Here is a 15,815-nt window from a genome sequence, read left to right on the forward strand (position 1 = left end):
TTCTGTGATCATGTTATTTTGGCTCCTAAGTAGAGGGCAGGTCTTGTGTATGGGCCTGCATACTTATCATTCAGGGAAGCCTGCGAAATGCCTGTAGTGTGTATGGCCAGCATAGTAATCATTCAGGGAAGCCTGCGAAATGCCTGTAGTGTGTATGGCCAGCATAGTATTCATTCAGGGAAGCCTGCGAAAATGCCTGTAGTGTGTATGGCCAGCATAGTAATCATTCAGGGAAGCCTGCGAAATGCCTGTAGTGTGTATGGCCAGCATAGTAATCATTCAGGGAAGCCGGCGAAATGCCTGTAGTGTGTATGGCCAGCATACTAATCATTCAGGGAAGCCTGCGAAATGCCTGTAGTGTGTATGGCCAGCATAGTAATCATTCAGGGAAGCCTGCGAAAATGCCTGTAGTGTGTATGGCCAGCATAGTAATCATTCAGGGAAGCCTGCGAAATGCCTGTAGTGTGTATGGCCAGCATAGTAATCATTCAGGGAAGCCGGCGAAATGCCTGTAGTGTGTATGGCCAGCATACTAATCATTCAGGGAAGCCTGCGAAATGCCTGTAGTGTGTATGGCCAGCATACTAATCATTCAGGGAAGCCTGCGAAAATGCCTGTAGTGTGTATGGCCAGCATAGTAATCATTCAGGGAAGCCTGCGAAATGCCTGTAGTGTGTATGGCCAGCATAGTAATCATTCAGGGAAGCCGGCGAAATGCCTGTAGTGTGTATGGCCAGCATACTAATCATTCAGGGAAGCATGCGAAATGCCTGTAGTGTGTATGGCCAGCATACTAATCATTCAGGGAAGCCTGCGAAATGCCTGTAGTGTGTATGGCCAGCATACTAATCATTCAGGGAAGCCTGCGAAATGCCTGTAGTGTGTATTGCCAGCACAGTGATCATTCAGGTAAGCCGGCGAAACGTCTGTAGTGTGTCTGGGCCGGCACAGTGATCATTCAGGTAAGCCGGTGAAACGTCTGTACTGTATATGGGCCGGCACAGTGATCATTCAGGTAAGCGGCCGAAACGTCTGTAGTGTGTCTGGGCCAGCACAATGATCATTCAGGTAAGCCGACGAAACGTCTGTAGTGTATATGGGCCGGCACAGTGATCATTCAAGTAAGCCGGCGAAACGTCTTTAGTGTGTATGGGCCGGCACAGTGATCAATCAGGTCAGCCTGCGAACCGTCCGTAGTGTGTATGGCCGGCACAGTGATCATTCAAGTAAGCCAGCGAAACGTCTGTAGTGTGTCTGGGCCGGCACAGTGATCATTCAAGTAAGCCGGCGAAACGTCTTTAGTGTGTATGGGCCGGCACAGTGATCAATCAGGTCAGCCTGCGAACCGTCCGTAGTGTGTATGGCCGGCACAGTGATCATTCAGGTAAGCCAGCGAAACGTCTGTAGTGTGTCTGGGCCGGCACAGTGATCATTCAGGTAAGCCGGCGAAACGTCTGTAGTGTGTCTGGGCCGGCACAGTGATCATTCAGGTAAGTTTAGCTTGCCATCGGCGGTTTCCCTTCCTTTTACCCCCTTCCACAGGAGGACATAGGGGTAGATTTATTATAGCGGCGCCTATCGCGCCGCTATAACAGTTCCTGCTTCGCCTCATTAGTGAGGCGAAGCAGGAGGGGACACCGACAAGATCTATTAAGATCTTGCCGCCGGAGTGGGGGAGCGCTAACTCCCCCCTCCGGCGATGTCCCTCCTGGAGACAGCGCATCAGTTAATACTGATGCGCCGTCTCCTCCGCCCCCGGCCGGCTCACTGCGCATGCGCGGGATCTCGCTAGTTAGGTATAGGGCATCGCCGCCTGCAGCTGGTGAAGTCGACAGCTGCAGGCGGCGGAACGGTCAGCGATGCTGACCGTTCATAAATCTGGCAGGAGGCAGGGGCGCAGTGCAAAATATCGCCCCTGCGCTATGCCTCCTGCCCCACACCGCCGGCGTTAGAGTAAACACTCTGCGGGTGTGATAGATCAGGGGAAGCGCTATCCCCTGCTATAACGCACGGGGATAGCGCAGATTCCCCTGATCGCCATATAATAAATCTACCCCACAGTCCCCTGGGAGACTGTCCCTAAAGTGGACGCACTCCTGCCCCAGGCATCTGCTTGGGTGGCTAAGGCCTTAGTTGCGTGAGCAACTTCTCTCACAGCGGACGCTGCATAAGGGGTGTCGGAGGAAACCCTGCTGCCTTCTATTGAGCATCACGTGACACTTTACCTGGGGGTGACGGCTCTAGAAATTACACCAATCGCCTCCAGAGGGTCACCCTCGGCCATAGCTGCACACACATACCGGTGTCTGTGCTCTTGGAAGGCCTGAACTCAAAGTCCCTTTTGAGGGTTCCGTTTTATTTGGGCCAGCGCCAGATATGGGGGCCGGTTTAGATACCATGCGGCAGATGATATCCCTTCTGGGGGATTGCCATCTGGCTCTACAGTCCAGGATCAGACCTCTCTTGTCCCCCTGGCAGGTGTCTGTGCATGCCTGCATGGGGTCCCTGGGGTTGGTGGATCGGCCTTCGCATTGGCAGAATAGGCTCAGTTCCATGCCAACCCTCTACAATACTGTCCAAGGAGCAGCACGGATGGTGTAGTGGTTAGCATTACTGCTTCACTGCGCTGAGGTCATGGGTTCAATTCCCACCATGGCCCTAACTGTGCGGAGTTTGTATATTCTCCCCAGACTTGCATGGGTTTACTCTTGGTACTCCGGTTTCCTCCCACAATATCCATGCCCAGAAGTTCGCCTGGTCTCCAGCAGGGCCCCTTTTTCAAAAAAAGGGGGGCTTCTGGACGGGACCTCGCTACTGGATCCACTAGTAGACACTCCTAGCCATGCATGCTAGCCTCCCATGTTTGGGGGGTGGTCACTTCTCAAAGGTCGTTCCAGGGTATCTGGACCACTCTAGTGGCCCAGCCCTCCATCATCGTCCTCGAACTAAAGACAATCTTCCGGGCAGTCCGCCTGGCGGAACCCTAACTTAGGGGTTGGCCGGTGCAAGTCCAGCCAGACATTGCGACAAGGGTGGCACTATTTGTCAGCCCACTATGATGGAAGCATCCGGCATCTTTCAGAGATGATCCCTGCTCTTTTAGAAATTTTTATCCTGGTAGTCCAGAATTGGGTGGCGGTCTTCCTCGGCCGTCAGACCCGTGATGCCGACGACTTGACCCACATTAGGGTGATGTTTCAGATGCTGGTACAACGGTGGGGCCCAACCGAGGTGGCCTTGACGGCCTCTCGCCATACCCTCAAACCACCACTGGGCGGGTCCAGGTCTTGCGACCCAGAGGGGGGGACTTGCCTGGTAGACGCCCTGTCCGCTCCGTGGCCGTCCACACTGATGGCGCCTTTCCATCACTTTCCTCCTTTTGCGAATGTCTCGCAAGCTGAAGCCGGAGGGCGTCACGTTGATTCTGGTTGCTCCACCTTGGCCCAGACGGATCTGGTTGTCGGATCTGCAGTCAGTAGCCCCTCCTATTCACTTACCCCTGGGCACAGGCATGCTCTCAGGGTCCGCCTCTCTCTCTCGGGTTTGAGGCACTTGGCTTTGACGGGGTGGCTGTTGAGACCTCCCAGGTAAGACCCAGTGGGTTTCACTCCACCATGCTCAGGGCGAGAAAAACCTTCCTAGATGGGGGTGTACCATCGCATATGGAGGGCTTACTTTTCCTTCTGCGAACTCTACGCTTCAGATTCCAGGACTTACTACCTGGCTAGGGTTCTGTCCTTCTTGCAGAAGGGTCTGGAGGCTGAGTTGCGTTGATCATCTTTAAAGGTTCAGATTTCAGCCTTGCACATCTTGTTCTGTCAACGGGTGGCCCTGTCGACGGATGTCTGTACATTCCTGCAGGATGTCTTGCATATCCAGCCTCCCTTAGTTACCCCAGTTGCCCCCTGGGATCTCTCTAATCCTGTCTTCTTCAGGGCCCACCTTTTTTGTGCCCTTGCGGTTGATGGACCTGTGTTGACTCGCCTGGAAGGTTGTTTCCTTGTTGGTGATAGCTTTGGCCAGGGGAGTCTCTGACCTGTCAGCTCTGTCCTGTAAGTCCTTTGTTCTTGGTTATAACCGGGCGGTTTTTCCTACTGTCCCTTCTCACCTACCTTAGGTGGTGTCCGGCTTTCAGGTCAACCAGGACATTATTGTTCCGGCATTTAGACAGTCTGTTGTTACTACGGCTTGGTCCTCCTTGGACGTTGTCCGGCCGGGGCGCATCTATGTGCACCGTTCTAGGCTGTTGCACTAGTCATACTCTCTCTCTCTTTGTACTATATGGTGTTCGGATGAGAGGGTGGCCTGCCTCTACGCAAACTACTGCCCGCTGGAGTCGCTCTGGCAGGCATATTTGTTCCGGCGGGGATTCGGGCACATTCCGTTAGGTCTGTGGAGGTGTCCTAGGCTGTAAGAGGCAGTGCTAAAGTTGAGTAAATTTGCAGGGCGGCGACTTGGTCGTCCGCCATTACTGTCTTGCGTTTTTGCGCTTTTGACACGTTTGCCTCCCAGGACTCGGCCTTCGGCCAGAGTGTGTTGGCTGCGGCACAGGCGCGTCCCCACCCATAGGTGGCTGCTTTAGGGCGTCCCACTGTAACGCTGTGGCCCCTGATGTCTCCCGAAGGAGAAAATGAGATTTATGTCTTACCTGGTAAATATCTTTCTTCGAGGACATCAGGGGCCACAGGGATCCCTCCCTTCCGCGCCTGCTTTTCTTCCGTTACGGTTAAGTTATGATTATGTTATATTATCCCTCGGTTGAGGGTACTAACATGTTTCAGAATGTGTTTCTGTGCGGTGCTTCTCTTCCTTCTATCTTGTCTCCTGCCTTGGCTTGTTAAAAAAACTGAGCTTCCTGGCCTGAAGGCGGGGTAGAGGAGGGGAGGACCCCGGCTGCCTGGGAGGCAGTTCAAGTTTAACCTCTAGGGTTCTGGTGCTCTCTCCCATCTCCTTACTACCCACTGTAATGCTGTGGCCCCTGATGTCCTCGAAGCAAGAGATTTACCAGGTAAGACATAAATCTCATTATCTGTCAAATCTGGCTGGTTGGAATGACAATTGACCATTTGCTCCTAAACATGGAAAACAGACGAAGATTGGTCCTACAGACATATTGGTTAGATCGATTTATGCAGATGACGGCTTTTGTCCATTTCATTCCCACCTGCCAGATTGGACAGATAATCTGCTAGTGTGTATGGGCCTTATATAGGACATATCCTGTCAGGAAATACAACACTAGAATTGGGTTGCGATGAGCAAAAACTTCCCATGTCCTCAGTGGAAGGTTTCATACTGAGTATAACACCCGCTGGCAGAATATTGGGGTACAATTAGGAATGTTCCCCTAAACATGAATTATTGCAGGGAGGAATGATTGGGCCAAGCATGTGGTGTAGTATGGGATAGTTATACAGTAGCACAATATGCCACACATTACTGAACAGAATGGGCCCCCAAATAGTATGGACAGAGGGGTCTCCTCCACTTGGGGCCAGTCTGAACCTACAGTACTACATGGATTATATTTGATCAATATCCCTATAAGTGATGTGCAGGTCTATGTATGCCTCTGGGTAATCAGCCCCACCCACTCCATGATGTCATCAGGCACAGGTCATTATATCCAGCCCCACCCACTCCTATAACCCCACCTGCCTGCTCCTGATGTCATCATATACAGGGGCAGGTCATTATATACAGCCCCGCCCACTCCTTGATGTCATCATATATAACCCCACCTGCCTGCTCCTGTTATCATATACAGGCACAGGTCATTATATACATCCCCATCTGCTCCATGTTGTCATATCTCCCACTCCCTCAGGTCATCGTGTACAGCATGGGTCTTAAACCTATGACCCTCCAGGTGTTGGGAAACTACATGTTCCAACATGCATTGCCACATTTTCTTCCTATGAGAGAATGCCAAAACTGTTAGGGCATGCTGGGACATGTAGTTCTAAAACATCTGGAGGGCCACAGGTTGAAGACGTGGTGTACAGCCTTCCCCAAGGTCATTACAGTATATATAGCCCCACCCACTTCCATACCTTACCCACTTTCTGATGTCATCATACCCTACCCTCTCTCTGATGTCCTCATACCCTACCCACTCTCTGATGTCCTCATACCCTACCCACTCTCTGATGTCCTCATACCCTACCCACTCTCTGATGTCCTCATACCCTACCCACTCTCTGATGTCCTCATACCCTACCCACTCTCTGATGTCCTCATACCCTACCCACTCTCTGATGTCCTCATACCCTACCCACTCTCTGATGTCCTCATACCCTACCCACTCTCTGATGTCCTCATACCCTACCCACTCTCTGATGTCCTCATACCCTACCCACTCTCTGATGTCCTCATACCCTACCCACTCTCTGATGTCCTCATTCCCTACCCACTCTCTGATGTCCTCATACCCTACCCACTCTCTGATGTCCTCATACCCTACCCACTCTCTGATGTCCTCATACCCTACCCACTCTCTGATGTCCTCATACCCTACCCACTCTCTGATGTCCTCATACCCTACCCACTCTCTGATGTCCTCATACCCTACCCACTCTCTGATGTCCTCATACCCTACCCACTCTCTGATGTCCTCATTCCCTACCCACTCTCTGATGTCCTCATACCCTACCCACTCTCTGATGTCCTCATACCCTACCCACTCTCTGATGTCCTCATTCCCTACCCACTCTCTGATGTCCTCACATGCCACTTTGTGTGTGATGACTGTACATGACTCAGATATTCCATGTGTGATGTTTTTATTAATGTAACAGTTGCGGTATTACAGTACAGAGATTGTGGCCACTGTGTATAATGTAGCATACGGATGGTGTCTCTGGAGCCAGGTCAGTGTCCCCCTCCGCCATGGCGCTTACTAAGCATGGGCTGAAAATGAAAAACAGGAGAGTCACTAGCAATAAACACACATCACCCCTCATCTCCCGCATCCCTGGTGCTACATCACCCCTCATCTCCCTCATCCCTGGTGTTATATCACCCCTCATCTCCCTCATCCCTGGTGCTACATCACCCCTCATCTCCCTCATCCCTGGTGCTACATCACCCCTCATCTCCCTCATCCCTGGTGCTACATCACCCCTCATCTCCCTCATCCCTGGTGCTACATCACCCCTCCTCTCCCTCATCCCTGGTGTTATATCACCCCTCACCTCCCTCATCCCTGGTGCTACATCACCCCTCACCTCCCTCATCCCTGGTGCTACATCACCCCTCATCTCCCTCATCCCTGGTGTTTTATCACCCCTCATCTCCCTCATCCCTGGTGTTATATCACCCCTCACCTCCCTCATCCCTGGTGCTACATCACCCCTCACCTCCCTCATCCCTGGTGCTACATCACCCCTCATCTCCCTCATCCCTGGTGTTACATCACCCCTCATCTCCCTCATCCCTGGTGTTACATCACCCCTCATCTCCCTCATCCCTGGTGCTACATCACCCCTCATCTCCCTCATCCCTGGTGTTACATCACCCCTCATCTCCCTCATCCCTGGTGTTACATCACCCCTCATCTCCCTCATCCCTGGTGCTACATCACCCCTCATCTCCCTCATCCCTGGTGTTACATCACCCCTCATCTCCCTCATCCCTGGTGTTACATCACCCCTCATCTCCCTCATCCCTGGTGCTACATCACCCCTCATCTCCCTCATCCCTGGTGTTTTATCACCCCTCATCTCCCTCATCCCTGGTGTTATATCACCCCTCATCTCCCGCATCCCTGGTGTTTTATCACCCCTCATCTCCCTCATCCCTGGTGTTACATCACCCCTCATCTCCCTCATCCCTGGTGTTATATCACCCCTCATCTCCCTCATCCCTGGTGCTACATCACCCCTCATCTCCCTCATCCCTGGTGCTACATCACCCCTCACCTCCCTCATCCCTGGTGCTACATCACCCCTCCTCTCCCTCATCCCTGGTGTTATATCACCCCTCACCTCCCTCATCCCTGGTGCTACATCACCCCTCACCTCCCTCATCCCTGGTGCTACATCACCCCTCATCTCCCTCATCCCTGGTGTTTTATCACCCCTCATCTCCCTCATCCCTGGTGTTATATCACCCCTCATCTCCCGCATCCCTGGTGTTTTATCACCCCTCATCTCCCTCATCCCTGGTGTTACATCACCCCTCATCTCCCTCATCCCTGGTGTTATATCACCCCTCACCTCCCTCATCCCTGGTGTTATATCACCCCTCATCTCCCTGGTGTTACATCACCCCTCATCTCCCTCATCCCTGGTGTTATATCACCCCTCATCTCCCTCATCCCTGGTGTTACATCACCCCTCATCTCCCTCATCCCTGGTGCTACATCACCCCTCATCTCCCTCATCCCTGGTGTTACATCACCCCTCATCTCCCTCATCCCTGGTGCTACATCACCCCTCATCTCCCTCATCCCTGGTGTTACATCACCCCTCATCTCCCTCATCCCTGGTGTTACAGCACCCCTCATCTCCCTCATCCCTGGTGTTACATCACCCCTCATCTCCCTCATCCCTGGTGTTACATCACCCCTCATCTCCCTCATCCCTGGTGCTACATCACCCCTCATCTCCCTCATCCCTGGTGTTACATCACCCCTCATCTTCCTCATCCCTGGTGTTATATCACCCCTCATCTCCCTCATCCCTGGTGTTACATCACCCCTCATCTCCCTCATCCCTGGTGCTACATCACCCCTCATCTCCCTCATCCCTGGTGTTACATCACCCCTCATCTCCCTCATCCCTGGTGCTACATCACCCCTCATCTCCCTCATCCCTGGTGTTACATCACCCCTCATCTTCCTCATCCCTGGTGTTATAGCACCCCTCATCTCCCTCATCCCTGGTGTTATATCACCCCTCATCTCCCTCATCCCTGGTGTTACATCACCCCTCATCTCCCTCATCCCTGGTGCTACATCACCCCTCATCTCCCTCATCCCTGGTGTTATATCACCCCTCATCTCCCTCATCCCTGGTGTTATAGCACCCCTCATCTCCTGCATCCCTGGTGTTACATCACCCCTCATCTCCCTCATCCCTGGTGTTATAGCACCCCTCATCACCCTCATCCCTGGTGTTATATCACCCCTCATCTCCCTCATCCCTGGTGCTATAGCACCCCTCATCTCCCTCATCCCTGGTGTTATAGCACCTCTCATCACCCTCATCCCTGGTGTTACATCACCCCTCATCTCCCTCATCCCTGGTGTTACATCACCCCTCATCTCCCTCATCCCTGGTGTTACATCACCCCTCATCTCCCTCATCCCTGGTGTTATATCACCCCTCATCTCCCTCATCCCTGGTGTTATATCACCCCTCATCTCCCTCATCCCTGGTGTTATATCACCCCTCTTCTCCCTCATCCCTGGTGTTATATCACCTCTCATCTCCCTCATCCCTGGTGTTACATCACCCCTCACCTCCCTCATCTCTGGTGTTATATCACCCCTCATCTCCCTCATCCCTGGTGTTACATCACCCCTCATCTCCCTCATCCCTGGTGTTATATCACCCCTCATCTCCCTCATCCCTGGTGCTACATCACCCCTCATCTCCCTCATCCCTGGTGTTATATCACCCCTCATCTCCCTCATCCCTGGTGTTACATCACCCCTCATCTCCCTCATCCCTGGTGTTATATCACCCCTCATCTCCCTCATCCCTGGTGTTATATCACCCCTCATCTCCCTCATCCCTGGTGTTACATCACCCCTCATCTCCCTCATCCCTGGTGTTATATCACCCCTCATCTCCCTCATCCCTGGTGTTATATCACCCCTCATCTCCCTCATCCCTGGTGCTACATCACCCCTCATCTCCCTCATCCCTGGTGCTACATCACCCCTCATCTCCCTCATCCCTGGTGCTACATCACCCCTCATCTCCCTCATCCCTGGTGCTACATCACCCCTCATCTCCCTCATCCCTGGTGCTACATCACCCCTCATCTCCCTCATCCCTGGTGTTATATCACCCCTCATCTCCCTCATCCCTGGTGTTACATCACTCCTCATCTCCCTCATCCCTGGTGCTACATCACCCCTCATCTCCCTCATCCCTGGTGTTATATCACCCCTCATCTCCCTCATCCCTGGTGTTATATCACCCCTCATCTCCCTCATCCCTGGTGCTACATCACCCCTCATCTCCCTCATCCCTGGTGCTACATCACCCCTCATCTCCCTCATCCCTGGTGTTACATCACCCCTCATCTCCCTCATCCCTGGTGTTATATCACCCCTCATCTCCCTCATCCCTGGTGTTATATCACCCCTCATCTCCCTCACATCACCCCTCATCTCCCTCATCCCTGGTGTTACATCACCCCTCATCTCCCTCATCCCTGGTGTTACATCACCCCTCATCTCCCTCATCCCTGGTGTTACAGCACCCCTCATCACCCTCATCCCTGGTGTTACAGCACCCCTCATCTCCCTCATCCCTGGTGTTATATCACCCCTCATCTCCCTCATCCCTGGTGCTACATCACCCCTCATCTCCCTCATCCCTGGTGCTACATCACCCCTCATCTCCCTCATCCCTGGTGCTACATCACCCCTCATCTCCCTCATCCTTGGTGCTACATCACCCCTCATCTCCCTCATCCCTGGTGCTACATCACCCCTCATCTCCCTCATCCCTGGTGCTACATCACCCCTCATCTCCCTCATCCCTGGTGCTACATCACCCCTCATCTCCCTCATCCCTGGTGTTATATTACCCCTCATCTCCCTCATCCCTGGTGTTACATCACCCCTCATCTCCCTCATCCCTGGTGTTACATCACCCCTCATCTCCCTCATCCCTGGTGTTATAGCACCCCTCATCTCCCTCATCCCTGATGCTACATCACCCCTCATCTCCCTCATCCCTGGTGCTACATCACCCCTCATCTCCCTCATCCTTGGTGCTACATCACCCCTCATCTCCCTCATCCTTGGTGCTACATCACCCCTCATCTCCCTCATCCCTGGTGCTACATCACCCCTCATCTCCCTCATCCCTGGTGCTACATCACCCCTCATCTCCATCATCCCTGGTGCTACATCACCCCTCATCTCCCTCATCCCTGGTGTTACATCACCCCTCATCTCCCTCATCCCTGGTGTTACATCACCCCTCATCTCCCTCATCCCTGGTGTTATATCACCCCTCATCTCCCTCATCCCTGGTGTTATAGCACCCCTCATCTCCCTCATCCCTGGTGTTATAGCACCCCTCATCTCCCTCATCCCTGGTGCTACATCACCCCTCATCTCCCTCATCCCTGGTGCTACATCACCCCTCATCTCCCTCATCCCTGGTGCTACATCACCCCTCATCCCTAGTGTTACATCACCCCTCATCTCCCTCATCCCTGGTGTTACATCACCCCTCATCTCCCTCATCCCTGGTGTTATAGCACCCCTCATCTCCCTCATCCCTGGTGTTATAGCACCCCTCATCTCCCTCATCCCTGGTGTTATAGCACCCCTCATCTCCCTCATCCCTGGTGTTATATAACCCCTCCTCTCCCTCATCCCTGGTGTTATATCACCCCTCCTCTCCCTCATCCCTGGTGTTATATCACCCCTCATCTCCCTCATCCCTGGTGCTATATCACCCCTCATCTCCCTCATCCCTGGTGCTATAGCACCCCTCATCTCCCTCATCCCTGGTGTTATATCACCCCTCATCTCCCTCATCCCTGGTGTTATAGCACCCCTTATCTCCCTCATCCCTGGTGGTATAGCACCCCTCATCTCCCTCATCCCTGGTGTTATAGCACCCCTCATCTCCCTCATCCCTGGTGTTATAGCACCCCTCCTGTCCCTCATCCCTGGTGTTATAGCACCCCTCCTGTCCCTCATCCCTGGTGTTATAGCACCCCTCCTCTCCCTCATCCCTGGTGTTATAGCACCCCTCCTCTCCCTCATCCCTGGTGTTATAGCACCCCTCCTCTCCCTCATCCCTGGTGTTATAGCACCCCTCCTCTCCCTCATCCCTGGTGTTATATCACCCCTCATCCCTGGTGTTATATCACCTCTCATCTCACTCATCCCTGGTGTTATATCACCCCTCATCTCCCTCATCCCTGGTGTTATAGCACCCCTCATCCCTGGTGTTATATCATCTCTCATCTCCCTCATCCCTGGTGTTATATCACCCCTCATCTCCCTCATCCCTGGTGTTATATCACCCCTCATCTCCCTCATCCCTGGTGTTATAGCACCCCTCATCTCCCTCATCCCTGGTGTTATAGCACCCCTCCTCTCCCTCATCCCTGGTGTTATAGCACCTCTCCTCTCCCTCATCCCTGGTGTTATATCACCTCTCCTCTCCCTCATCCCTGGTGTTATATCACCCCTCATCCCTGGTGTTATATCACCCCTCATCCCTGGTGTTATATCACCCCTCATCCCTGGTGTTATATCACCCCTCATCCCTGGTGTTATATCACCTCTCATCCCTGGTGTTATATCACCTCTCATCTCCCTCATCCCTGGTGTTATATCACCCCTCATCTCCCTCATCCCTGGTGTTATAGCACCCCTCATCTCCCTCATCCCTGGTGTTATAGCACCCCTCATCACCCTCATCCCTGGTGTTATAGTACCACCTAAATTCTCTGTGCCCCCAATGCCCTCCTTCACACCACATAGCCCCAGACTGTCTCCCTATAATAATCCTCCCTCTCACCCCATTATCTCTCCTTGATCACACTAGCCCAGATATCCCTCCCTTGTCTCTGTCACCTCCTCCTAGTACCCGTCCCCCATTACCTCCACCCACTACCCATCCCCCATCACCTCCACCCAGTACCCGTCCCCCATCACCTCCACCAACTACCCCTCCTGGGTGCCGGACAGTTTCCCGTCAGTCGGGATCCCGACAGACATTACCCCGACACTTGGGGTCCCGACAGCCACCGGCTATACTCCCTTGTGTGGGTCCACGACCCCCCATAGAGGGAGAATAGAATAGGTGTGTGCTCGCCCCGCTGTCTGAGTCCGGGCAGTCTGGAACCCGACTGTTGGGACCATATACCACACCCCCCTCCCCATCTCTCCCTGATCACACTAGCCTAGAAATCCCTCTCCTATCCCTGTCACCTCCACCCAGTACCCCCCCCCCCCCATCACCTGCACCCGGTAACCCCCGATATCCGCACCAGACCCCCCGAGTGGTCGCCTCGCTGCTTGGACCTTATTCTGGTATGCATGCAAACTCTGCACACCACACACGCCAAGTTCTCCCGCACGTGTGCGAATGGATGTTTAGCATATACACCGCCGCCCATCAAATGACTTCTCAGCGCTCGCAGACCTAAACCACCATCTGCGTCATCAGATAATTACCATGGGAACGCCATTAAAACTAGGTGTTCCCATGGGTGCTGCCTCACGCTCCTGCCCGCACTGCTGCTTGCAAACGGGACGGTGAACAGGCAGTCATACGCAGATGCTAAATATCACTCCGGGGTAGCGAGCCAACCAGAATAAGGGCCTTTATACAAGTATATACAGTAGCCGCTGCTGTGTAGTGGAGATTAGATTCCCAGCGCTGTCCCCCGCTGGTATTACCTTACCATGCACACCATGCAGAGGATCATGTAGGACAGGATCAGTGACGTCATCACCAGAAGTGCCACGCCCCATCCAGGGACACCTGCAGGTAATAACAAGGTGTCATTCCATCTGTGGCACCCTGCAGTGGGAGGGGCAGCCTCTGTGTCACCCTGCAGTGGGAGGGGCAGCCTCCGTGTCTCCCTGCAGTGGGAGGGGCAGCCTCCGTGTCTCCCTGGAGTGGGAGGGGCAGTCTCCGTGTCTCCCTGGAGTGGGAGGGGCAGTCTCCGTGTCTCCCTGCAGTGGGAGGGGCAGTCTCCACATGTCTCCGTCATACAATGGGAGGGACAGTCTCCGTGCCACCGTACAGTGTGAGGGACAGTCTCCGTGTCACCATACAGTGTGAGGGGCAGTCTCTGTGTCACCCTCCAGTGGGAGTGGCAGTCTCCGTGTCTCCCTGCAGTGGGAGGGGCAGTCTCCATATGTCTCAGTCATACAATGGGAGGGACAGTCTCCGTGTCACCATACAGTGTGAGGGACAGTCTCCGTGTCACCCTCCAGTGGGAGTGGCAGTCTCCGTGTCACCCTGCAGTGGGAGTGGCAGTCTCCGTGTCACCCTGCAGTGGGAGTGGCAGTCTCCGTGTCACCCTGCAGTGGGAGTGGCAGTCTCCGTGTCACCCTGCAGTGGGAGTGGCAGTCTCCGTGTCACCCTGCAGTGGAAGGGGAAGTCTCCATGTCACCCTGCAGTGAGAGGGGAAGTCTCCGTGTCACCCTACAGTGGGAGTGGCAGTCTCCGTGTCACCCTGCAGTGGGAGTGGCAGTCTCCGTGTCACCCTGCAGTGGAAGGGGAAGTCTCTGTGTCACCCTGCAGTGGAAGGGGAAGTCTCCATGTCACCCTGCAGTGAGAGGGGAAGTCTCCGTGTCACCCTACAGTGGGAGTGGCAGTCTCCGTGTCACCCTACAGTGGGAGTGGCAGTCTCCGTGTCACCCTGCAGTGGGAGTGGCAGTCTCCGTGTCACCCTGCAGTGGGAGTGGCAGTCTCCGTGTCACCCTGCAGTGGAAGTGGCAGTCTCCGTGTCACCCTGCAGTGGGAGTGGCAGTCTCCGTGTCACCCTGCAGTGGGAGTTGCAGTCTCCGTGTCACCCTGCAGTGGGAGTTGCAGTCTCCGTGTCACCCTGCAGTGGGAGTTGCAGTCTCCGTGTCACCCTGCAGTGGGAGTGGCAGTCTCCGTGTCACCCTGCAGTGGGAGTTGCAGTCTCCACATGTCTCAGTCATACAATGGGAGGGACAGTCTCCGTGTCACCATACAGTGTGAGGGGCAGTCTCTGTGTCACCCTGCAGTGGGAGTTGCAGTCTCCGTGTCACCCTGCAGTGGGAGGGGACGTCTCCATGTCATCCTGTAGTGGGAGGGGACGTCTCCATGTCATCCTGCAGTAGGGTGTATGTACTCACCTCCAGTTGTGTTGGTCCATGCCTCTGTGGGAGGTAGCCAGGAATGAAGACGTCAGTGTGCAGGAGATGTCCAGATGTGTCATAGGAATAAACAGAGAAGAGGGAATAAATGACTGTATGTGTGCGACTGTCCCGTCATCATCTGTACAGAGGACAATGGTGGTTTATGCACAAGGCATATGAGAAGCGCTAAAAAATAATAAAGTGGCAAAAATAGAGGTAAAACAATGGTTCATTACTAGAATGACCACATGAATAAATGACATGTATATTACATATAAACCACATACAATAAAAGTAAATAATAAAAAATGAATGGAAGATAAAAGCAGTGATATTACACCACAGATGGACAGTTGGATGTGGACAGGGGCCGAGTGGGATGTATAGTCCCCAGGGTAAGTGCACTGTACCGGTTTGGATGTAATGGAAGAGGCTCTTTTGTATGATCCTGGAAATGTCCTCACTGGTGACGCGGAGCAGAAGCTGCCGCTGGAGGAGGTTCTTTTATAGGCTTCCGCTTGTTCCGCTTGTTTATTACCAAAGGATTTCTCACATGATGTTGTGATACCACTGGAGGGGTCCAAGATGCGGTGTCCGCCGGAACCAAACCCAGGAGAGCTGAAGCCGGATGTTGCTGGAGCCGAATATCCACAGATTGAAGGTCCAAGGTGTATGGGGGCACCTAACACCTGCAGGTGTTACTTGCCCCCTTACGCCTTGGACCTTCAATCTGTGGATAATATTCGGCCAGCAACATCCGGCTTCAACTCTC

At 53.6% G+C, this 15,815-nt stretch overlaps 1 long non-coding RNA gene across 1 annotated transcript; it reads right to left on the bottom strand.

The window, feature by feature from the left end:
• Positions 1–6,773: 6,773 nt before the first annotated feature.
• On the bottom strand, positions 6,774–15,166 carry LOC146062832 (uncharacterized). Its single transcript, XR_014471541.1, has 3 exons — positions 15,041–15,166; positions 13,612–13,691; positions 6,774–6,909 (listed from the first exon to the last, which is right to left on the bottom strand). It is a non-coding gene; the product is annotated as an uncharacterized LOC146062832 (long non-coding RNA).
• Between the last annotated feature and the right edge of the window lie 649 nt (positions 15,167–15,815).

Source organism: Crinia signifera, chromosome 3, assembly GCF_055691185.1.
Source record: "Crinia signifera chromosome 3, ASM5569118v1, whole genome shotgun sequence".
NCBI lineage: Eukaryota > Metazoa > Chordata > Amphibia > Anura > Myobatrachidae > Crinia > Crinia signifera.